Source organism: Pleurodeles waltl, chromosome 10, assembly GCF_031143425.1.
Source record: "Pleurodeles waltl isolate 20211129_DDA chromosome 10, aPleWal1.hap1.20221129, whole genome shotgun sequence".
NCBI classification, from domain to species: Eukaryota; Metazoa; Chordata; class Amphibia; order Caudata; family Salamandridae; genus Pleurodeles; species Pleurodeles waltl.
Genome location: NC_090449.1, coordinates 548,222,431 through 548,248,565, shown reverse-complemented (window position 1 = coordinate 548,248,565; position 26,135 = coordinate 548,222,431).

The following is a 26,135-nucleotide window of genomic DNA, read 5'->3' as shown; positions in this document are numbered from 1 at the left end:
ACCTGGACAGTAGGCTGGGTGGGCCCACTAGGGAAAGATCAAGGGGGGGATTGTGTAATCATTAATTTCAGAAACCCCTGGATGGTTAGGGACATCCTGTGCAGGGCCTCTTTTCGCTCCCAAGATAGAAGCTCCCCGGAACTGTTTCCACTAGATGTATTTTGTAGACATCTACAACCAGGCCAGTCAGGACGTCGCTCCGTGCCCAGTATGCCGCTAAGGCCTATACGGATTTAGCCAGGCCCCACTCTCACTAATAATGCACACGCTACCACCCCATTACTCTTAAGCAATAAATATCAGATATTAAGTTCATTGTCAGATAATGACTGACTGATAAGCGAGGGGTCTTCAGACCATGAGAGGCTGAGGCTAAGAGTAAAGTAAACAACCAACCAAAGGATGGATCCGAGCCCTAACAGGCTTCCATTTGTCCTGCAGGAAAAGGATGAGATGGACATCAGGGATATAATATACAATGGGGATGGGGAACCAACTGAGGTAGGCCCAACTTCAGCAAGGTATGTCAGGGAAGAAGCATGGACACAGGAACCTGTTAATAATGCAATTGGGCACCATTATCTTGCTACATGGAATGTGCAGGACCTACGCGGCAAAACCATGACTGAAGAGTGGGGTTCACTAATGAGTAAACTAGATGTGCTTTGCATCCAAGAAACCTGGTGTACTACACCTACCTATGTGCATGGATTTACCTCACACTCACTGCCAGCTACACCATCACCATCGGAGAGGGCCAAGGAGGGGCTCTTGGTGCTCATTTCTAATAAACTCACTGTAGTGGTTAAAAAGGTTTCAATGGAGACCACACATTTTCAACTCTTGTGGCTGAAACACAAGAATAAGGTAGATATGGTCATAATTAACTACTACAATAAAATCTTTGACACCACCCAATGTAGGGTTGCCCATGCCCTTAACCAAAGCTTAGATGAGTTTCTAAAATCCATCAGCTCCAACCCCATTATTATTTGGGCCAGGGACTTTAATATCAAGCCTTGCACATGAACCTCCCCCCGGTCTTGTGGATTTATTACCCTCTATGGGACAGAATATGATAATTTCTCTCACAATGAGTATGGAGAAGCCCTTAATCAGATGCTGTCCACCTATGACCTAACGCTTATGGGACGGTGCTTCCGATGAAATTATCCCAACTCACAGGGGCCCCAACTCAACCTCTGTTATAGACCACATTATCCTGTCGTCTTTTGCACTAAATGGCACAGACACACCTTAAACGGTGCTAACCCTTCTTAGTGATCATGACCCGATTATTCTTCCTACGTCCTTCTGGGGCCTAAGGGATGTGTTGTATACTACCCCGAATCAGATTGAAGTATATACAACTACGGGGGTGAGCCAGAAATGGGAGGACATTGTGCCTCTTGACGTTCTGTGGGATGTTATTTGAGGCTGCCAGCAGGAAGTAGGTTTTGCCTACAGGAGGATATTGAAGTCCCCAGGTTATTAAAATGTTTTGGGACTATTACCACTTATAGACAGGGGCTGCTGACCCACAGTCCACATCAAAGACGACCTTTGCATAAAAAGGGGTGGTTCGATCAGGCCTGCATGAAAGCTAGGAGGAATCTTAAACTAGCCCTGCAATCATCACCTAGAGACACGGTAGGTATTAAGTCCCTTAGAAAAAAATATAAGAAGACACAGGAACGAAGGAAACAGGAACTAAGGGAAGAGGCATGGTCCAAATTAGCCCTGGCAACAGAGACTAACAACACTAAACTGTTTTGGGAAACCATTAATGCACTCTTTCTTTCCCAATGGATGCTATCAGATCTGGGATCAAGTGTATACTGCGCAAGATGGGTGGCCCATTACTCAGAGGTCTTCACGGAAAGGACTGGGTCTGTAGATACAATCAGGCAGAACAAACAGGGCCCACCTGACTTTCTAGAGATCACGACAGATGAGGTTCACTCTGATATCCTTGCCGGAGCTGAAGGCAAGGTCCCAGGACCTGATGGTGTTCCATTGGATGTTTTTAAATATAACATCTCTTGCTGGGTACCAATTTTGACTAGAGTATTCAACTTGGCCCTATCCAGTGATATCCCGCTGACATGGTATACATCCATCATCATACCAATTTATAAGAAGGGAGATAAGACCAACCCTAAAAACTATCAACCAATCTCACTGCTGGACTCCTCCTTGAAAACATGTAGTAGAATAATATTGGAAAGAATAAATGACTGGGTCATAGAAATAACATCTTATCTCCGGTTCAGTATGGTTTTAGGAATGGCCTAGGAACCATAGCTCAATGTGTTAACCTAGACCTAATGAAAGGAAAGTATACCAAGGTAAAGAAAAGTGCTCTATATTTATGCTTTGCAGACCTTAGTAGTGCTTTTGACCTAGTTGAACATGCCCTTTTATAGTCCACCATAATTGAGATAGGCGCTTCCAGGTATGTCATCAACTTCGTGGCTCACCTGTATAGTGATCTAACATGCAAAGTCCGATTCGGCCAACTTGGAGAATGTACCACCCCTTTTAAGATAGGTTGAGGTATTGGCGAAGGTTATGTCCTTGCCCCGGTACTGTTTTCTCTATACATCAATGGGGTAGGCAAACATTTGCAGGGCTTACAGGCCGAACCCCCATATGTGGCCGGTCACCCGGTGCCCACCCGACTTCATGCAAACAATGTTGTCATGATCTCTAGAACACCCACAGGGCGCCAAAAGTTAATGTGTGGTTTTGAACAGTTTATGTCATCTAAGGATCTGATAATCAATAAATCCAAAACATTTACTTGGCTTGTGGTAAGAAGGTTAAAAAACTATAGAAGCTTTTACATCCAGAATATGGAGATTAGTACAGTTGACTGCTTTAACTATCTGGGGGTATTATTTGCTAGCAACAGTAAGTGGGGCCAGCTGGTTTGCTCGGGCAGGAACAAACTTAGAAGAAACTCAGGTGCTATATTCAGGTTTGCTAGCAAACTAAGGAGTCATCCCATAAGCACCTTGTTGGATATCTACAGGGCCAGAGTTGTCTCTGCGGTTGCGTATGGTGCCGGGGTGGTCCCCTACAAATAGAGTAGAATAGCTTCTTAAAACGCATGTTATGTCTACCCACTTCAGCCTCTAATTGGATTACGCACCAGGAAATGGGTCTACAATATTTGGAAGATGTGGTGCAGGTGAGACCCCGGCTTCTTTGGCATAGTATATGGTCAAAGGAAGCGACTGGTTTCACTAAAGATCTTATTCTGGACTGTATGAAATTGGATAATGCCATGTGTATGCCCTGGATAGCTTTTATTGAATCATCTTTTAAATCTGTTTTCAATAGATCAGTAATACATAATACAGTGGACGTGCTGTCATTTTCCCAAATATCCATTAAGGACACTTTTATGAAATTTAAGGCGGAGGCATGGAAGCTAACTGAATCTACAAAAAACATTGTTGGTTTTTACTTATCATTCTTGCTGGATGTGGGAAGATAGTGGGCCAGATGTAGGAAGCACTTTGCGAGTCGCAAACGGCAAAATTTGCCGTTTGCGACTCGCAAATGCGTGTTTCCTATGCAGAAATGCATTTTGCGAGTCGTTACCGACTCGCAAAATGCATTTCCGAATCGCAAATAGGAAGGGGTGTTCCCTTCCTATTTGCGATTCGCAATGGTATGCAATTCCATTTGTGACCGCTTATGCGGTCGCAAATGGAGTTGCAGTTACCATCCACTTGAAGTGGATGGTAACCCATTCGCAAACGGGAAGGGGTCCCCATGGGACCCCTTCCCCTTTGTGAATGGACCCCAAAATATTTTTTCAGGGCAGGGAGTGGTCCAAGGGACCACTCCCTGCCCTGAAAAAACCGAAACAAAAGGTTTCGGATTTTTTGAAATGCAGCTCGTTTTCCCTTAGGGAAAACGGGCTACATTAAAAAAAAAAAAAAAATGCTTTATTGAAAAGCAGGTCGCTAACATGGAGGCCTGCTGACTACAGCAGGCCTCCATGTTAGCGAGTGCCTATACTCGCTATGGGGCCGCAATTTGCGACCCACCTCATGAATATTCATGAGGTGGGTCATTGCGACCCCATAGCGAGTTGCAGTCGGTGTCTGAGACACCGTACTGCATAGCAATTTGCGAGTTGCAAATTGCGAGTCGGAAGGACTCGCAATTTGCAACTCGCAAATTGCTTCCTTCCTACATCTGGCCCTTGGCTATCTTTCCAAGGTCACCAACATGCAGCACAGGTTTGTGTTTACTAGACTTATGCTGGGTATAGCTCACCCCCAAGTAGCATTTCCCCATATTAAGCATTGCCCTTTAGAATCAGACAGATGTCCGTGTGATGTAGTTAGCAAACAAAGCACCTTGCACTTTGTTTTATTCTGTAAATTCTATGAATATATTAGAACCACCTATCCTAAACCACTTTTCCATGTTTTTAATATAAGAACCCATCAGGAAGCATTAAAACTCCTGTTAGCCTTGGACTCCCCGAATGTATGCTACAGGGCAGCAAATGTTATCTTAAAATCTATACATATCAGGAAAAGTCTTATCATATTCTAAATTTTTCTTTATGTATCAGTCGTATTTTAACTATCTAGTTGTTTATTTTTTACCTCCTATGGCCTCATTGTTTTATGTTCTACTGTTTTATTGTATACTATTATGCACTTTTATGGCTTACTTATGGGAAAGACGAAAAAAGGTTGTGTGTGTGAACTAGTGTACCAGTCAATTCAGCTGCTGTCTTGAACCTTTTGGAGTGATTCATCAAGGTGGGACTGAGAAAAGGGGGGTACCAAAACACTTTTCCCCATGCAACTTTCTGTAGGATTTTAGTCACAAACACAGCCTGAACTGCTTAACTGAATTACAAAGGTTTGTCAGAAAGATAGATCTTGGATACATGTGCCAACGGCAATGCAATGATTGGCTGGCTACAATCTCAGAGAAAAGTTGCAGCCATCATTTTGTCAATCGGGACATGATTCCCGGCAGGAAAAATTGACAAGAGGACCTTGGTGTTGAAATGACTATGCATGTGTACACGTCAGCAATCTGTTCCAATAGTTACCTTGAATTTCATGAAATATGTTTGTTAAGTAATGTATGTTATTGTCCTAGATGTCCTATTGTCAGACCTGAGTGTGTAGTATTGCCTAACTTGTACACATTGAATATAGGCAATGCCAGCAGCGTCCTCATTTGTTTTTAAATGTATCTTTTTAAAGGTTTATGCTGAACTAGTCTTTTGTTACATGACATGTTGGGGAAAGTCAATTAAGTTATTTATGTTCCCCACTTCCCTCTTTTCTGCATATCTTGAGACAGAAGCTTATAAATAACACTAAAAACAGGGCAGAGATTGGGGTTGAGAGCAGGAAAATGAGGTAAGTACAATGAAGGAGAAAGAGAAATGAAAAAAGTGGGAAGAAAGGACTGGAGGGTTTGAGGCAAACATGGAGGGATGGAGATAATTTAATGAAAAAAGAAAAAAAGAAGTGAGTAAACCAACAAAGTGAGGAAGAAAGAAAGAGGGAAAGATAGAGGGAAAACGGATGGAAGTTTCAGTTGTTACGTTTGCCTCGTACCACTACCTTTGGTGAAGTTAGAAGTTCCAGACTTGCGTTTTGTGTAACTCAATCAGGTATTTGTTCTAAAATGAGTGATCATTAACTATTTTATTAAAACCATGTTTACTTTTCATTTGCAGCACCTGCCATTAGAACGTTCTGCAATGTGGGAGAAAGGATATTATTGTTACAGGAAAGTCTAAAACGCTTTTATGGCCCCTATGTGCCAATTCCCCAGGCAATAATGACCGATTCTAGCCAGTTTGGGTCCTATCAGAAGAAGCGCCAGAGAAATGTCATGGGTCTCATGTAAAATAGGAACTGGTTAAATACTGTTCGGCTGACGGAAAAAAAACGCAAGTGTGCTGAATCAGTCCCTTGGTTTTAAGATTTCACATTTTCCTATCTTTTTACTCTGTTGTTTTCATTCAGAGCATCGAAGGTTTCCGGCATGACACAGGGGCTCGCTGTAATGGTCCACGTCACTAGAAAACAATACTCCAGATGTACTAAAAATCGGGCAGAGCAGCGCCGCGTGACAATATACAGCGCCGTGATGCACAAGTAGGAGAACATTGCACAAAGCTGCATGTAGTGAGAATTGCACAGGATATCGGTAATTTAGGGGCAGATTTATGAAAAGTGGCACTGCACATAGTGCCCCTTAGCGCTCCCCCTAACACCACCATGGTAGCGCCGTATTTAAAATACGGCGCACCATGGCGGTAGTTAGGGTGAATAGCGTCATCATTTTTTACGCTAGTCCAGCACTTTGCAGGATTAGCATAAAAAATTATGATGCTAAGGGCCAGATTTATGGAAAGTGGTGCCCTGTGTCCCTTAGCACCCCCCTACTGCCACCATGTGTGCGCTGTATTTAAGATGTGACGCACAATGGTGCAGGGTAGGGGCAATAGCGTCATTTTTCATGATGCTTTTGATGTACAGTAGTCTGCAGGAGTAGTGCCAAAATATTGGCCCTACTCCTGCAGAGTACATAGGGGAACCTTCTAAAGAATGGATGCCCCCTTTTAATGCCTGCTCCTGAGCAGGCATAAAAAGTGCCGTAAAAAATGGCGCAAGGAAATCCCATAGATTTCCTTGCACTATTTTTCCGGTTCCCCTAATGGGGGAATGCCCCCTTTGCATACATTATGCCTGGCGCAGGCATAATGTAGCGTAAAGGGTTACAGAGTGGCATAATGCATGCATTTCGCCACTCTGTAAATATGGCACGGGGATTTTGGCCTTGTTGGGCCACATTAACGTAAAAAATAATGATGTTAATGTGGCGCCAGGTGACTCCAGGTGACTATAAATATACCCCTAATTCTACAATGCCCTATAGGCCCATTGTATTCACTGGGAGCCTCTGTTTAACGCCTGCACTTGGCAGGTGTTTTAAAAATGCCAGTAAAAATGGCGCAAATGAATCTCATAGATTCCTTTGTGCCATTTTTACGCCCCCCCCAGCGTCGGAACGCCCCCCTTGCATACATTATGCCTGGCGCAGGCATAATGTGGCACATGGGATTACAAAGTGTCGCAAAGCAAGCACTGCCCCACTTTGTAAATTTAGTGCAGCGTTTTTGGCCTCGTTGGGCCACATTTGCATAAAAGAAAATGAAGCAATGTGGTGCAAGGAGGCGCTAGGGGCTCTTAAATATGCCCCTTAATTTATATAAACAAAGTTTAACTCTTAAGAGACTTTTACCAAGTGAAGTAAATGTGTGAAGAATCATTAGTATGACAACACAATGAAGAACAGTTTGCAGTGGTCTGCTTGCACCACCTTTGTCCCTGAATTAGTTAATCAGAGTTTCCTGCTAATCATCCTACCGGGTGGGTCTGATCCATTGAGGTATTGATGATCAAATTCTGCTTGGATTAAAGGTAACAAATGATTCCATGTACCCAGGAATGCAATACTCCAGTCCTGGGCTTTTCTTTTACAAAGTTTTACGAACATAGTTTTTCAGTCACAGTAGTCACCTCAAGGAAAATCAGGACTGCAGCAATCAAAATGTATTTTGTTGCTAAATGTCACATGCTCAATGTTGTTGAAGGTTATAAGTTTACTATATGTCGCTCAGGATTCAATGCTCCAAGGTGGCATGGAGTAATCTTGTAATATTTGCTTGGATGCAAGGTTTTCGTATGAGTGCATGCATAGACTTTGAACAGGGTACCTAAAACTGGTGGGGATAAATGTAAATTAATATTCCTGATCTGGGCATTCTGATATAATAAATTGGAACACGTTTGGGGAACCGATCATGTCATTTTCAGCAGGAGAAAAAAATAAAGTCCCTGGACGCAGTTCTGAAAGTTTTTTTTGTCAGTAACATATACTTAATGCCACAAATACTGACGTAGATATTTACTTACAATTCACGCAATGCAGCGCTGAAAGGCAAGTTGCTGTGCTGCGTTGCATGAATGGGAGACAGCTTAAGCACCATATATACTGTTCAGCTCTCTTCCTGTCCTGGCACACTTGTGGCTGTCTGGGGCAGATGCAGGAACCCTTGCTCCATGGTGTAAAGGTGCCTGCATTAAAGGCATGGCTGTTTTCACACAGGAAAGCATACCTTCCTGCACAAAAACAATATCCCCTTTCCAGGGGCGGCTCCTCTGCTAAGGTGGAGGAGTGAAAATAAAATGATAATAACATTAGGTTATTATCATTTTATTTTCCATGGGAGAAGGATTGGGGTGGGCTGGAGGGAAGGGGCCGGACGAGGGTTATGGGCACACAAAGTGTGCATGTCTGTTTGGCCGGCCGTGTTGGGCCCGGCTGCATAGAACAGCCGAGGGCAGAACATGCACAAGCTCCCCTTCCTAGTCTGAGCGGTGAAGCAGGACGCTCAGTCCAGTCACAACACTGCTGTTGGTGGTGTCAGCAGCATCATGATTGGCTGGGAACCTGGGAACAGCAAGGGGATGAGGGCAGAGGGGAGATGAACATGTCTCCCCCACAGGTAAGCTTTTTTGAAAATGTTGTTTCATCCTGTTCTTCCAGAATGCAGCACGTGTAGAAAGAGAAAGTAATGAGTTAAACCTTGTTCAGGGAGGCGTAGCATTTTCACAAATAGGAAGGCATAGAATTGTGACGCATTCCCAGGTTTGCAAATCTGATTTTCATGGCTTTGTAACTCAGAAATGACATTTAGTGTGGTAGTTGCGCCAAAAAACGTGGCGCATCCACCATGCAAAATGTTAATAAATATGCTCCCTAATATTGATGTCTGTCAGAATGTCAGAAAGTATTCATGCAGGAAAAAATACATTTACTACTGCAGATTTCTTCATCCAATTGCAGAAAAATCTGCAGTAGTAAATCCCATGGTGTGCGAAATGGGCTTTAAAGGAATTGCTTTCCTGTTAAGTTGCGAACTCCCATAAACCTGAACAACTGCAGACATTCACACACTAAAATCCAACGATTTCCTACTCTGGAAATGGTCACAGGTTCCAGGACAGGAAAGGGCACACATCAGATTTGATGGAGGTGTAGGGGAAGGACTTTCCCACAAAGTAAAATGTTTTCCCTATGGAGGTGAATGCAGGAGGTCTCCAGCCTGCAGGTGGAAATGAGCAACTTGACAGGCAAGCTATAACAGGGCAGCCAGGACGATATCCCTTCCGATGAACTCTTCAGGCTTCCAGCAGCTCTATGAGTGTGGGCACCAGACTAGCAAAAGGCTTCAGTGACACCAGACTTTCCTGATGGAAAGTTCCTGTCTGTGCCTCTGCCACTTGACTTAGAACCTCATATTTACCAAATAATCACTGAGGTAATCAGATAGTCCATGGGGAAGAGGGCAACTTGTAATAACTAAGATCAACGCCCCCATAGGGTGGAGAGCTGAGGTTTAATGGTTTTATAAGAAGTTTTTTGTCTTATTTTGTGTGTAAATTAAGGCCTACTATGACTAACACTGGCATAAGACTTGGGCCCACTTTAATGAGGCTAACCATCTAGGGAACAACCAGAGATCTGCTCAGCCTCACGTAAGTATTCTATAACTTGCCCTTTAGAGGAGAGAGGTACACATCAGTGCAGGGTATGATTCCTAGAGACCTTCTGGGCTGGCCTGGTTGGTGGGTGGTATTCTCAAGCAGCACAGTGATCAGTCAGGCTCTGCAAACTGGCCTCAAAGCCATCTTCTATCATTTAACTTCATGTTCCTCTTTCCAGTAGAAAGGCCTCAAAGGCACCCTGACAAAGGACAGGGCTGCTCTCTCAGTATTCAGAATCACACTCTGTAAGGAAATGCCTCCTTGGCATGGTTACCCCCTGACTTTTTGCCTTTGCTGATGCTATGTTTTGAATTGAAAGTGTGCTGAGGCCTGCTAACCAGGCCCCAGCACCAGTGTTCTTTCCCTAACCTGTACTTTTGTATCCACAATTGGCACACCCTGGCATCCAGGTAAGTCCCTTGTAACTGGTACCTCTGGTACCAAGGGCCCTGATGCCAGGGAAGGTCTCTAAGGGCTGCAGCATGTCTTATGCCACCCTGGAGACCCCTCACTCAGCACAGACACACTGCTTGCCAGCTTGTGTGTGCTGGTGAGAACAAAATGAGTAAGTCGACATGGCACTCCCCTCAGGGTGCCATGCCAGCCTCTCACTGCCTATGCAAGTATAGATAAGTCACCCCTCTAGCAGGCCTTACAGCCCTAAGGCAGGGTGCACTATACCATAGGTGAGGGCACCAGTGCATGAGCACTGTGCCCCTACAGTGTCTAAGCAAAACCTTAGACATTGTAAGTGCAGGGTAGCCATAAGAGTATATGGTCTGGGAGTCTGACAAACACGAACTCCACAGCACCATAATGGCTACACTGAAAACTGGGAAGTTTGGTATCAAACTTCTCAGCACAATAAATGCACACTGATGCCAGTGTACATTTTATTGTAAAATACACCCCAGAGGGCACCTTAGAGGTGCCCCCTGAAACCTTAACCGACTATCTGTGTAGGCTGCCTGCTAAAACCGAGACATGTTGCTGGCCCCATGGGGAGAGTGCCTTTGTCACTCTGAGGCCAGTAACAAAGCCTGCACTGGGTGGAGATGCTAACACCTCCCCCAGGCAGGAGATGTAACCAGCTAGTGGAGTTGCCCGCCCCCTCTGGCCACGGCCCCACTTTTGGCGGCAAGGCCGGGGGAAATAATGAGAATAACAAGGAGGAGTCACTGGCCAGTCAGGACAGCCCCTAAGGTGTCCTGAGCTGAAGTGACTCTAACTTTTAGAAATCCTCCATCTTGCAGATGGAGGATTCCCCAATAGGATTAGGGATGTGACCCCCTCCCCTTGGGAGGAGGCACAAAGAGGGTGTACCCACCCTCAGGGCTAGTAGCCATTGGCTACTAACCCCCCAGACCTAAACACGCCCTTAAATTTAGTATTTAAGGGCTTCCCTGAACCTAAAGATTTAGATTCCTGAAACTACAAGAAGAAGAGGACTGCTGAGCTGAAAAACCCCTGCAGAAGAAGAACAGAAGACACCAACTGCTTTGGCCCCAGTCTTACCGGCCTGTCTCCTGCCTTCCAAAGAAACCTGCTCCAGCGACGCTTTCCAAAGGACCAGCGACCTCTGAATCCCCAGAGGACTGCCCTGCTTCAAGAAAGACAAGAAACTCTTGAGGACAGCGGCACTGCTCCAAAAGAACTGCAACTTTGTTTCAAAGGAGCAGATATAAAGACCCCTGCAACTCCCCGCAAGAAGCGTGAGACTTGCAACACTGCACCCGGCGACCCCGACTCGACTGGTGGAGAACCAACACCTCAGGGAGGACCCTCCGGCGACTCCGAGACCGTAAGTAACCAAAGTTGTCCCCCCTGAGCCCCCACAGCCACGCCTGCAGAGGGAATCCCGAGGCTCCCCCTGACCGCGACTGCCTGAACCTAAAGTCCCGACGGCTGGAAAAGACCGTGCACCCGCACCCCCCAGCACCTGAAGGAACTGAACTTCTGTGCAGGAGTGACCCCCAGGAGGCCCTCTCCCTTGCCCAGGTGGTGGCTACCCCGAGGAGCCCCCCCTTGCCTGCCTGCACCGCTGAAGAGACCCCTTGGTCTCCCATTGAAATCTACAGAGAACCTGAGGCTTGTTTGCACACTGCACCCGGCCGCCCCCGCGCTGCTGAGGGTGTACTTTCTGTGTGGACTGGTGTCCCCCCGGTGCCCTACAAAACCCCCCTGGTCTGCCCTCCGAAGACGCGGGTACTTACCTGCTGGCAGACTGGAACCGGGGCACCCCCTTCTCTCCATTGAAGCCTATGTGTTTTGGGCACCTTTTTGACCTCTGCACCTGACCGGCCCTGAGCTGCTGGTGTGGTAACTTTGGGGTTGCTCTGAACCCCCAACGGTGGGCTACCTTGGACCCAAAACTGAGACCTGTAAGTGATTTACTTACCTGCTAAAAATAACAATACTTTACCTCCCCCAGGAACTGTGAAAATTGCACTGTGTCCACTTTTAAAACAGCTTATTGTGTTTTATTTAAAAAGTATATATGCTACTGTGATTATTCAAAGTTCCTAAAGTACTTACCTGCAATACCTTTCAAATGAGATATTACATGTAGAATTTGAACCTGTGGTTCTTAAAATAAACTAAGAAAAGATATTTTTCTATAACAAAACCTATTGGCTGGATTTGTCTCTGAGTGTGTGTTCCTCATTTATTGCCTGTGTGTATGTACAACAAATGCTTAACACTACTCCTTTGATAAGCCTACTGCTCGACCACACTACCACAAAATAGAGCATTAGTATTATCTCTTTTTGCCACTATCTTACCTCTAAGGGGAACCCTTGGACTCTGTGCATGCTATTCCTTACTTTGAAACAGCACATACAGAGCCAACTTCCTACACACTCCCTGCTAACCTCAAACTTTAAACTTAAAACAAACCTGAAATAAGAGTATTTCAGCAAATAGAAACATTCCTCCCCAGATGTTTTCTTTCTCTAACTAGACTATTGACCTGATGTAGGTTCTGGCAGCCATTACTCTGTCCGTCATGGTGACGGAGTACATTATATTTTTTTTAAATAAACCCCAAACAGACTATGTTTTTTTTCCCAATTCTCTTACTTTTTGTTCAGGACAGTCAGACCTGGAAGTTTCTAAATAGGTTGGATTTTGCTACATAAATTAGTTGATGGCTGTTGGACTTGGCCGTCTCTGAAGGATCACACTAAAACCTTTTGCCTTCACTTCGCCTATTTTCCTGAATTTGTTTTTGTTGGCCTTAGGACTCTGTGCAGTTCACCACTGCTCAGTGCAAAAGTGCTTGTTCTCACTCCCTAAAACATGGTAAAATTGTCTTACACCTAATTGCCACATTTATTTTACTTATCAGTTCCTAATATAGTTCTATACCATATACCTATGGGTGGTAAATTAAATGCTACCAGTGGGCATGCAGCACTTATTGTGCCATTCACTTTAGTAGGCCTTAAACATGTTCCAGGTCTGCTGTTACAGCATTTATGCAGTTTTCAAACTGCCAATGTGACTAGGCAAAATAACCCCTTTGCCAGGCCTAATACTTTCTTTTTAACACGTCACCCTTAAAGCAGGTCCTAGACAACCCATAGGGCAGGGCGGACTGTACTTAAAAAATTTGGACAGGTACATATAAGTTTTACGTGTCCTGATAGTGAAAAACCCACAAATTAATTTGTCATTACTCTCAGATCTACCTTTCCCATAGGATAACTTTGGGTTACCAAATTTCATGTAATAAGTGATATCATTTGATTGAGAGCAGGGAAAAAAGTCAGGTTTGGTGTCTGAGGAATTGTAATTTGAAACCCCCTTTAATGGTAAAGTTGAATTTTCAGAAACATATACTGAAAATGGCATAGAAAGTTGACATTTTCCTGTCCTAATTATTTGGTTCCTGCAGCCTGTTCCTGGGTCATATGTTTGGGTGTAGTTGACAGTTGGCTTTTGTGTAGTTGTCCAGACAGCCACATAATAGAGAAATTAAGTGTGCCTAGAAGGTCCATCTCATGCAGGATGGGGGTAGAGCTGTAGACAGCCCCACTTGCACTTCGATAGGCTGTGTTTTGCTCTCACACAAAGGACTTTAGGAGATTGTGCCTGCAGAGAGACTGGGACCAGGGTAGAGAGGCAGGAAATTCCACACACTTCTGGAGGGGGAAACCTCTAGAAACTTCACCTACTTCAAAGAAGGCACCAGGTATAAAAATTGGACCATCATAATGATGACACCTCTTCCTCAGGCACCTCAAGCTGTCTTGCCCTGTTAAACTTCACCTTCTCAGACATTTTTCTGCACAATTTCTTCTAAGTCCAAAATAAATGGAAACAGGGCCCAATCTATTTCTTATATCCGACCCACGCTCCATTGCGGTCAGACTTAATGTTAGACTTTGTCCCGGTCTTGCACGACTAGATGTCTGAGGTTGGTAATTTGATCTTGTAGGCGCTAGTTTTTACTTCATACTTTAATAATTCATAATTCTAATTCTACTGATTGTTTTATTGTTATTTTGGTTTTAAATTATTTATTGAAATCTCTTGTCCATTCTCCTAAATACGTATGGGATTTATATATATGTTGTGTTTTCACTTTATTACTGTTTAAGTGCCGCCTAAATAATTTACACATTGCCTCTAAGTTAAGCCTGATTGCTTTTGTGCCCAGGTACCAGAATGTTAAGCATAGATTAATTTAGTGACTTTTGTGGTTCACCTTGACAAGAATTGTGGCTGTTGCTTCAGTAGGGTTTCACGTCCCTCAACCAATAACCCAATTTCCACAATGGCCATGTCTGTAGAAGAGCCATTAGTCAAATATTTCTTAGAGCAGAGTCAACTTAGTCTCCTCTCTCAGAAATCTGGTGCTTCACTTATCTCTCAATGAGGTGCTTGTATGGTGAGTTTGGTGACAAGGTATCCACCATTTTTGGGGAATACCCTGCAACCACTGAACTCTACATGACCCTGCAAGCATCATAACCCTCAGAAGCAAATTACAAAAGCGCTCACAAATAAAAAGAAAAGAAGGCTGGTAAAATAGTATGGTGTGAAAGAAAAGACAACCTTCCATTCCAAAAAAGATGATGGTGATTCAAATGGCAGGTACACGATAGAGCAATGGATACAGCATTCACCAATATCCACAATCGTTCTCTCCTGCATAATTGAAATCTCTATACAAGCCACATTTTAACTATTTTTATAGCTGCATCTGAAATTCCACCTAAGATGTTCCACATTCATAGTTTCTACTGACACATCATGTATGAAAAATCATACCTAGTTTTTCACTCATTTTACCCATAAATACACTTCAGCGTGAGCTAATTTGAAGAGAGTTAAATGTCTAATAAAAGACAATGAAAATCCGTGTACTAATTCACCACAAGTTCTCAAGGTTTAGCCCATCTTCTCCTAATGTCTCTTCTCAAAGTTTTACTTTCGCAACTCAGTTTCAGAAACAGCTTTACCAGTAACCATATTGCTTACATCTTCATTACCATTTTTGTTGTTTCTTGGTACTGGTCCATAGAATATATGTTTTTTGAAATTCATAAACACATTGTTGAGATCATCATTACCATCCTTTTATACTGAGCAAGTATCCACTTTACCTAAATGCTGTTTAAACTCCACCATGTGGCATTTTAAAAGTATTGGACAACACATCCATTAATTCAGTGGGATCAGATGACCTGCAGCTGTAAAAGAGTAAAGTAGTCAGAATATAATCAGTCACAAATATAGGCTCCTAGGTATCAGTTACAAAAATATTATCCCCTTAGAGTTAATAACTGAAAATCTGCACTCAATGAAACAATATTATTATAAACATTATTTAACCTTGTCTTTCATAACATATTTTGTGGGAACTTTTTCAGAAGCCTCACAGCACTCATGTGTCATTGGGCTCAGATTCTAACATGTAAAGTCATTTACCACTGGAACCTCCAGAGCACACTCACTAAGCTGAAACCAAAACTAAACACCAAGTACACTTCACTAGTATGTTACCTCCAGGATAGAGATGTCGAGTAGACCAAGGCTTACTTTGGGAGGTGGAGTAGGGTTAGAAACTCAGCACTCAGTATTCATCAGGTAACAATCAACAAATCAAGGTACAGCCAGTACTTCAGGTTTAGAAATAACATAAATATACTACATAACAAAAAGAGGGCTTTCATTAAGGTTACACTACTCACAGTAATCTTGGGTCAGCTTGCTGTGGTAACATGCATTGACTCTTGTGTGCAAATCTTAATGGTACTATTGGGGCTAGTTCTGGCGGCCACTCAATATCAGCACCTCAACCCCTCCAAATAGAAGTAGATATTTTCCCACCTGACTCATGGACAATGCTTGCTTACTTCTCTGTAAGTGGTGTGGAGTTTGTGAAGTCTTTCTGAGCAGGCCATGCTTGCAGATGTTGCTGTCAGTGGGAGCAGACCTGCTCCTGACGACGTGAGCTCTGTATGTCCCACTAGGTGGGAACGTTACTATCCTTGCTCCTGCCTAGTCGATAGGACTGCACGCCATACTATAGGTATCAGTACCATCAGGTAAGTGGTGGCAACACCAGTCAAAAGGAGGCTGAGCAAGCATTGCACTGATAACGGCTCTACAGATCTTGCAACTTTGGTGTTCCACAGACCTAGTACGAAAAATTTCCAACTACACAAACTATGCTCTCACTTCAGGTATCCGTGGTGACCAAGCTATACAGGTGCACTATTTTTCTACAGTGTTATTCTTTCCCAACACCTGTTGTTTTTTTCACATTTTGAATGTGCATGATGGTCAGTAGTCTTCCAGAACTTCAAACACTTCTGGCACCATGATATAGCAGAACTCTCCTTCTCAAGTTATATGACATCCTCAGTCTCGGGTGTCTAATCAGTCACCTACATTGTGGAGGAACTTCAATTTCCATACCACTTACCTTTATCTAAGTGGTACAGGTCTCGTTCTGTGTTACAACAGCACCTCATTTGTTCAAGGACACCTCTAACGCCCTTGCTGCACAGGCAGTCAGCTCTCTCCTTCAAGGTGGGTCCAGGCAGTCTTTCCTGTCAGACTAGTCAAGTTGTTGCCACAATACTGGTCCAGAAACTGGCAAGTGGAGATGAAGGAAAGGAATCTCCCAGTAGCCACTGTGTAGGAATCCAGGATTGTAATGAGGAAATCTTGGGCTACTGATTGGCAGACTCTGTCCCACCTTTATTCCACAGTTGTAAAAATACCTAGTGCATTCCTTCAGTTCAGTTCTGTGTACCCATTCTGAGATGTTCTGTACTTTTGTTATTTACATGCATACTGGTCCACTGTGGTCTTTGTTACAAGTGTGAGCAGTAAGACCTGGGGGACCGGACAGTCTCTTCTCAGGAACAACCTAAATCATGAGCATAAAGACACCTGGAAAGTGTAGCCTCTCACATGGAGCAATAATCCAAGAAGGTGCATGTAAAAGTATCTCGTTCCTAAGGGGCCCTCTGTTTCCTTCCATAGCACTCATCTGCATGACCACTGTAAAAGAACACCAGAATGTTCTGGAAGAAGCTCTGCAATTCACTTTTACCATCTTTAGCTCTCTCTTCAAGCCTCCACCTCTAAAGTTATGCCAATATAATGGAACCTAGTGTGGACATAGCGATATGTGTCAAATATTCTCCACATTAATACTTTATACACAGGTGAGGTACAGTTTCACAGCATCCATGCCCCACTTTGAAGGGAGAAAAACCTGAATGCAGGAGACAAGCAGAACAATATGAAACAAGGAATCAGCCAGTAGACTACTCTCCCAGGTAGCTTAAAGGGAAAAAGGGCAACCTTGCTATAAAAATAATTTTTCTGCTTCCACAGTTAACCTTCAAAAGGGGACAATAGTCACACTCATCAAAAGGAGTGTACATTTTCTATGTGTTTGACGTTTTCCCTTATGCAGGGTCATCCCCAATCTTTTTGCCTCCTGTCTCCTATTTTTCCTGACCTGTTGTTGTTGGCTTTAGAACTCTGAGCACTTTACCACTGCTAACCAGTGCTAAAGTGCATATGCTCTCTGTGTAAATTGTATGGTTGATTGGTTTATCCATGACTGGCATATTTGATTTACTGGTAAGTCCCTAGTACAGAGCATTAGAGGTGACCAGGGCCTGTAAATCAAATGCTACTAGTGGGCCTGCAGCACTGGTTGTGCCACCCACATTAGTAGCCCAGTAAACATGGCTCAGACCTGCCACAGCAGTGTCAGTGTGTGCAGTTTTGAACTGCCAATTCGTTTGACACCGTGCTTAACCACGGCGTCTCTGTGTACAACCGCGGTCGGACCGTGACTCCGATTATCGGAGCGCCGTCCTCCCTGTTTTTGCCCAATTCTTGCGAAGCATGCCAGGAAACATTTTTCATGCTCCCGGTCGCACCGTCCTTACCTGTTTTTGTAATATTTGTTATTTTCTGGGGGTGGTGGACTCCTTTCCTTTTTCTTTTTTCCTCTTCTCTTCTGTTTTTCTGTGCTCTTACCTTTCTTCTTTCTGGTCTCCATGCTGTCTTCTTGCAGGTTTCCATGTTGTCTTCTTCTGTTGCTTTTTCCCAGCATGCCCTTTTTCTCTTATACTGCTACTTTTTTCCCATTCTCTTCTATGGGCCTTTTCCCAAACCAAGATGGTGTTTATTCTTTTTCCTGTGTTATCACTTCCTGTTTTTCAGTATATAAGTCACTCAGTCCTGATCTGCCTTGCGTTGCAAACACTTCCTCTTGGTGGTGATCTTCGCTCCTGTTTGTTGTTTGTTTTCCAGTTAATGTTCCTCTGGTTGTGAATTTTTCCTCTTTTTTCCAGTTTTCATTCCTGTTTTTTCCTCTTTTTCAGGAGTTCCTGTTTTTGAGGTTTTTCCCATTTTTGTTTTTTTTTCCTCTGGGACTCCTTCTGGAGGGTACTGTCTGCTTTGGCGTTTTCCTGTCAAGCAGCATTGTGGCTACTCGAAAGGGCCGCCCCTATTTTGGTCTATCCATAACCAGCAGAAGACCGGGTGCTCTTTCAAACCCTTCAGTCAAAGGTGAGAAGCATTGTGCAGATCGTGACATTTCGACTTGGCAAGTGTACCCACTTGCCAGGCCAAAACCTTCCCTTTTCTTACATGTGAGACACCCCTAAGTTAGGCCCTAGGTAGCCCCATGGGCAGGGTGCAGTGTATATTTAAGGGAGGACATATACTAATGTGTTTTATATGTCCTAACAGTGAAATACTGGCAAATTGTTTTTTTTACTGTTGCAAGGCCTATCCTCTCATAGGTTAACATAGGGGTTGCCTTCAAATATTATTAAAGCATAGATTTCCCTTTGGGAGCGGATAGACATGTGGAGTTTGGGGTCTCTGAACACACAATTTTTTAAAAATACATCTTTTAGTAAAGTTGGTTTTAAGATTGTGTGTTTGAAAATGCCACTTTTAGAAAGTGGGCATTTTCTTGCTTAATCCATTCTGTGACTCTGCCTGTTTGTGGATTCCCTGTCTGGGTCAGTTTGACAGTTGGGCTGTCTGCACCTCTCTCTAGACAGTGACATAAAGGGAGCTGGGGTGTAGCCTGCATATTCTGATGAGCCATCTGTGCTAGGTGGGTGGGGAGCAGTGGTCACTTACACCTGAAAGGGCTGTGCCTGCCCTCACACAATGCAGTCTCCAACCCCCTGGTGTGTGTCTCGGGCCTGGCCTGGACAAGGCAGGATTTCACAAACAAGAGAGACTTTCCTTTGAAGTAAGCCTACTTCAAAGGCCAAAATGGGTATAAGATGAGCATCCGAAACCACAGACTTTAGAGCACTTCTGGAAATCAAGAGGAACCTCTGCCTGGAGAAGAGCTGAAGAGCTGAGGAGAAGTGCTGCCCTACCTGTGACTGTGCTTTGTGGAGCTATCCTACAGTTGCTGCTTCTGCCTGGTGAAAGGGGACAGACTGGACTTTGTTGTGCATTCCTGCTAGTGAAGAAATCTGCAAGGGCTTGTCCTGAGCTTGCCTCCTGGTGTTGAAGTCTCAGGGCCATCAAAGACTTCCCCCTGCCAGCACCTGGACTCTCTGCTGAGACTCCTGCCCTGCCAAGTGGTGCCGTATCCAGTTCCTGGGGCCGTGACAGGTGAAGCTTGCAGACCAAGACAGACCGCCGTGCGGGGAAATTTCCGACGCAACCTCCGAGACGCAGCTGAAGAAATTATGGGCGCCAGCTTCGCAGCTGAAATCGATGCTCCACCTGCAGTGCGGCTGGAAGATCGCTGCACGCGGCTGGAGAAACAATGCGCAACACCGCTAACGGAGGCTGGTAACATCACAACCCACACAGCGCGGTTTTGCTGATACCGTGCGGCAGGATTTTTTATGGAAACCTTGCTGGGCGCGAAAATACTACGCAACGCCTGCCCAGACCCAAGTGTTTGCCCAGATCGACGCATCGCTCTCCTGCGCAGAGGAAAAACGGTGCACGTCGACCCGACCGGAGAAGGAGAAACAACGCATGATCTCGCTTGTGGGTGAAAAATCGACGCATCGTTAACTTTTTTCAATGCACACTCATCTGAGCGCGTTATTGTGACGCTACCCAAGTACTTTTCGATGTTAACAGTGGTTTTACTGTTTATAAAAGGATTTAAGACTCTTTTGTTTTTAAAATTAATAACTTGACTTGTGAATGTAGGATTTTTGTCATTTTGGTCTTGTTTTGTTTAGATAAATATTTCCTATTTTTCTAAACCTGTGTTTTGTCATTTTTTAGTGTTTTCACTTAGTTACTGTGTGTGTATTTGTACAAATAGTTTACACCTAGACTCTGAAGTTAAGCCTGCCTGCGCTTGCCAAGCTACCAAAGGGGCTAGCGGGGGTTAGCTGAGGGTGATTCTCCTTTACCCTGACTAGAGTGAGGGTCCTTGCTTGGACAGGGGGTAACCTGACTGCCAACCAAAGACCCCATATCTAACAGTATGCCTCTCTAACCCCAGTGCTCTGGGTCTCACTAAATATCACACAAAACATCAGCACACCTCGGCTGGGATGGGTGTTTAAAAACATTATAGTGTGCAATAGGGATCTTAAGGTAAGGTCCACATCCTACTCTTTGGAGCCTTGCAGTGGTGCTTTCTCTCACCCAAGAAGTTTCTTAATCTGGACCCATTCACTGAGAAACACAATCTGACTTTTTTAGTTCTCTCGTAATATCCAAGTGTTTTGCATGTATCCTTATACTTACCTACCTTCTGCCTTACCTCACAAACATTAGATCATTGCAAAATAACTTGCTTGAGAGATTTACACCAAGAAACCAGCTTAATTACTGATTCACATCCTCTTATCATTTCAAATGGAGACAACCTCATAACAGCATTAGGAGTTGTTCTGTAGGTCAAAAGCATCTCTTGCACTTGATCTCTTCCAGCTTATTCCTGATGTGATAACTATTTGAGTATTGTTTAATAACCCTATTCACTGTCCCCACTTGGTCATTCACGTTGTGATGTTTGATGCCTCCTCTTTTAAAAAATATCTCCCTCTTTTGGCTGTAAATTGCATCTCATTATCAGATGCCAGATCTTCTGGAAATGTTCTCTGCTAAAAACATCCCCAGAAATGTTATGGCGCTTTCTGCGATAACACATCCCTCATATGCAAATCTGGCAATTATTAATAGAAATCAATTAAAACAATAGCTTATGATTCTTTTTTACTATACTTTATGTGGTTGAAAATAAACCATAAACGTGCAATAAAAACATCAGGTTAAAACATTTACAACATAAGTAGCACTGCATACAAACCGACATAACGTAGTACAATGCGGTGTGCAAGATAATAAATACAAGGTACAGTCAGGAGACTCAGTCAGTGATTACTTTTCAACAAATACACTCAAATCGGTTTGCTATATTAACAGGGATGTTTGGGGCTACCAATACAATAACCTAAGTCACACATCATCACACTAACAAAGATACAAAATACCAACTGACAATCCACATAAAAACAGTAATAAAGATAACATGTATTGCAAAATAAAAACAATTACAGGCTAAAACAATGTTTGACTGTGCCAGAGGGCAAATTTAAGAAAAGCGACCACACCGACAAATACCTCAAGTGTGAGAAGCATATGCAGATATAAAAGTGCTGACATATGTCTGGTCACCTAGGCGCCTCTAAGAAGCGGGATTTAAAATCTTCTGGTAAAACTACAATAAAACCTACAGAAAAATACAAAGTGTGCCAGCGTTTGTAGGGCATGCTCATCACAGGGGCATATGACAAACGTTTTAGGGGCAAACCTGCCCATGGCGAATGAGAGCTGACTCCTAATTTGACCAAACCTAAATCGTTAGTAACACCATATTCCAAGCATTGGGCACAATCTCCAGGCACAGTTCCTCCCCTGGTATGGCTTGAACCATCAGGTACTTTCTATTAGCAGGCTTCATCAATTTGGACGGCTCTGTTTCCCCTCTCTTGAGTTAACTCAAGTCTCATACCACATGAATAAATTGCCAGGCATAGAAAAAATATCAGGTCTTCCTAACTTTGCACCAGTATATGTAGTATACTTTATCACGGGGATATGATAACCCTTGTCACACAGGAGGCTGTCCATGATAATCTCCCAATTCAGAGATGCCCCTGGGTTACAACAAATAGAGAACAAAAACATTAAGTGGGCCATAGTGATGTAGTCAACCACGTAGGATAGCCCAAGTTCTCATTGACAGTATACTTCGATGACCTCGGTGAAATATCAAGGATGTGCCTACATACTCTATTAGACTCATCCTTCAAACATTTGAATTTGTAGCCCCATAATTTAGATGCATATGTTGACAGGTATGCACTTTTTTTTGTATATTTCAAAGGGTGCAGTGGGCTTATTTCCAGGTTTAGAGGCCAAGCTGAGTGCATAGTCAACTGAGTTACAAATCATTAGCCTTCTCTATTGTATGAAAGGGGACCCATGTCCCCTGGGAGTCAAATGTAACCCTCAGGTATGGAAATTCATGAATTCCTACTATTGAAGTACCCCGAAGCATGAAACTTTGCAGCAGCAGGGATTTGAGACCACAAGACAAAGGTTTTGGCTAAATTTGTAATTAGGCCTAGACCATACATAGAACTAACAAAGGTCTCTAAAAGTAACTGAATATCATTAGGTGTTCTTGACATTAAAACAGCATCATCTGCATATAAAAGGACAGGGAGAAGCCAACCGTTCATGGTTGTCTAGTCCCTATCCTTTCCAAGTAGAGTAGAATCCTGTGTATTAATATATAAAATTAAAAAACGTGCCCGTACGCATCCCGTACTCCTCGACCCAGGCCAATACTCTTTGTGTATTCACCGTTAGGCCCAAATCTAATGGAGATTTCAAGGTCTAGGTGGAGGACACACAAAACAAACATCCGGCTACTTTCTACCCCTATGGATTCTAACATATCCCATAATTTGGATCTACCCACACTATCAAAAGCGCAGGTCAGATTCATGAAGGCTAAATAGATTAGGCAACTTTTAGCTACTGTATATTTGCTGATTAATAGATACCAATTAAGACACTGTTCTTGTGTGTCCAGACCGACTCTAAAGTCTTATTGGGCATCAGAGATATTTTTTTCATTGCTGACCCATGACATGATTCTTTTAAGGATAACCCTGTCAATATCCTTCGTGGAGGAATCGAATAGGGAAATTGTTTATTAACAAGGGGATGCCAGGTTCCCTTTTTTGAAAACTGGGACAATAATGGCTGAACGCCATGGCTCAGGCAAACAAGTCTTTTTGTCTGGAATAGTGTAATTCGTAATACCTGGTGCCCACTAATCCACCTCCAGCTTGCATAAATCCATAGGTACCCCATCAAGCCCGGGGCTTCATGCATAGGACTTTCACGAATGGCTTCAGCCACTTTATTTACAGATAATTCAATACTCAGGGGAACGTTTAAGATTCCTCATGGCCTACATCAGACGTGTGGGACACTTGTCTAAATTTATCTGCCCATGCATATGCACTGATGTTGGTACACATCAAATTGTTGTCACCTTGAGAGAAAACTGAACAGGACCTTAGTATGTCAGCAACACAATATCAATATTATAACAAACTTACTGGGTCTGTGCTCACCGAATGAGGAATTTACAATATGGTTGGTTGTAACATATGCTGCCTGTATCTCAAGATTGTAGTTGCTTGTTTATATATATACACATATGCAGGCGCATTTACCTACTGTTCCCTGTGAGATCACTTAAAGTACTAAGAAACATATTGGTGGTCATTATCACAATGGCGGTCAGCTGACTGCCACACCAGCAAATGCCGGTAGTAGTGACCGCCAAATTATGACCTTGGACGTGATCCCTCCCATAGATAGCCAATGTGCCACCCCAACCGCCAGTGTGGTACGAACACTGGACATGGCGGTAGCCATCCCCAGGCAGGCAGAAGACAAGGATCCGCCCACCATATTATGACATAGCAGAACGCCAGGATTTCCGGGGCGTTAGCAAAGCCACCAAAAGCCTGGCAGAAACATAACATATAAAATGAAACACTTACCTCCAGGGATATAGAGGAGTCCCGGGCCGCCATGGAACCAGAACTGGAAGTCTTCCTGATGCAGTACCACGCCATGGCCGTCCAGGAGCACCAGCGCTGACAAAGATGACAACAGTGAGTACAGCCGCCTAGCACACAAGGGAGGCAGGGTGGGGAGGGCGACACAAACACACACGCACAACACACACCACACACACAGAATCTGCAGCATAAACAACAGCAACATCAGCTAGAAGTAAAGAAAGCCAGAACACATACCTTAGGTCCAACCTCTGTATTTCACTGGACCTGCGCCCACAACAATTGAGGCAACTAAATGCAAAGGGCCATTGTCCAGTCCATTGTCAGTCATTAGCCACAGGGCAATGTCCAAGGTCCAACTTGACTCCTGACAGCTCAGTCACTCCACTGGGCAGGGTCATCATGGTGACAGTAGGCAGGTACCTCCTCAATGGGCAGGGTTGTAGGGGGGAAGGGGTGGTTTCTTTTTCAGAGGGAGGTCCTTGGATGTGGGTTTGGGAGGGGGCAGGTCCTTGCCCTTCCAGCTTGGGGCAGAGGAGTGGCCTTGGGACAGGGGGCCAGAGTGCCACTCTTCATCTTAGTGGCAGGAGTACATTTGGGGGAGGATCAGGAGTTGATTTGGAGCCAAAGGTACTGGGCTGGGGTGTGGGACATTTTTATCGTCAGGATGGGGTGGTGGGGGAGGGAAGAGGTCAAGGCGGGAAAGGAAAAGCTTCTTAGGACCAGTGGGGCAGGATGTGGGATGAGGTATGGAAGTGGAGGTAGAGGGAGTGGTTGTTGGAGGACGAGGTGTGCTGGACTTGGGTGCAGGTGCATGGACAGTATGCGTGTGTGAGGTGGATGGCCGTTGGGGGTCTGAGAAGGAGCGTTTGTGTGTCTTTGGGGGGGAGACAGGGTGGGGGAGGACAAACAGGATGTGTGGATGGATGTTGTGGTGGTGACAGCAAGTGATGTGGGTGTGCTGCATGATAAGGTGACTGTGGGCAAAACTGAAGAGGTAGCAGGATCTGGGACTGTTGATGCTGTGCATGCAGGTGTGAGTGCTAATGTGACTGTGAGGGAGGAGGGGGAGACAGTGGAGGCAGTGACTGATGTTGTGTGTGCATCTGTGTGTTGGCTGTGTGTGTGCTTGTGACTGAAGTGTGATGCCTGTGTTTGTCTGTTCGAGTCCTGTCTGTTGTTTTAGGTGCATGCTTGTCAGAATGTGTGCGTGGGATGGGTTGGGGAGAGGAGACAGGGACTGGGAAGAGGTAGTTGGAGGGGGGACAGAAGAAGCAGGGACACTGGCTGTCATCAGAGAGGAGATTAGACCCCGAAACAATCTCCATAGGGCCCCCAAGCCACTGTGAATGCCCTCTAGGAAGGCATTGCATTGCTGCATCTGGGATGCTATCCCCTAGATGGCATTCACTATGGTTGAGTGGCCTACAGGGATGGATCTTAGGAGGTCAATAGCCTCCTCATTTAGGGCAGCAGGGCTGACTGGGGCAGGGCCTGAGGCGCCTGGAGAGAAGGAGACGCCCACCCTCTTCGGTGAGCGGGCATGGGCAAATCAGTGGGGCGGGGGCTACTGGGAGGGCGGTGCTGGCGCAGGGGGGGCAGAACATTAAGGGGGTCATTCTGACCCTGACGGGCGGCAGAGGCCGCCCGCCAGAGTTCCCCCCTCCGAAATACCGCTCTGCGGTCAAAAGACCGCGGAGGGTATTCTAAGTTTTTCCCTGGGCTGGCGGGCGGTCGCCAAAAGACCACCGCCAGCCCAGGGAAAAACTCCCTTCCCACGAGGATGCCGGCTCGTAATCGAGCCGGCGGAGTGGGAAGGTGCGACGGGTGCTGTTGCACCCGTCGCGAATTTCACTGTCTGCCAAGCAGAGAGTGAAATACTTGTAGGGGCCCTCTTACGGGGGCCCCTGCAGTGCCCATGCCAGTGGCA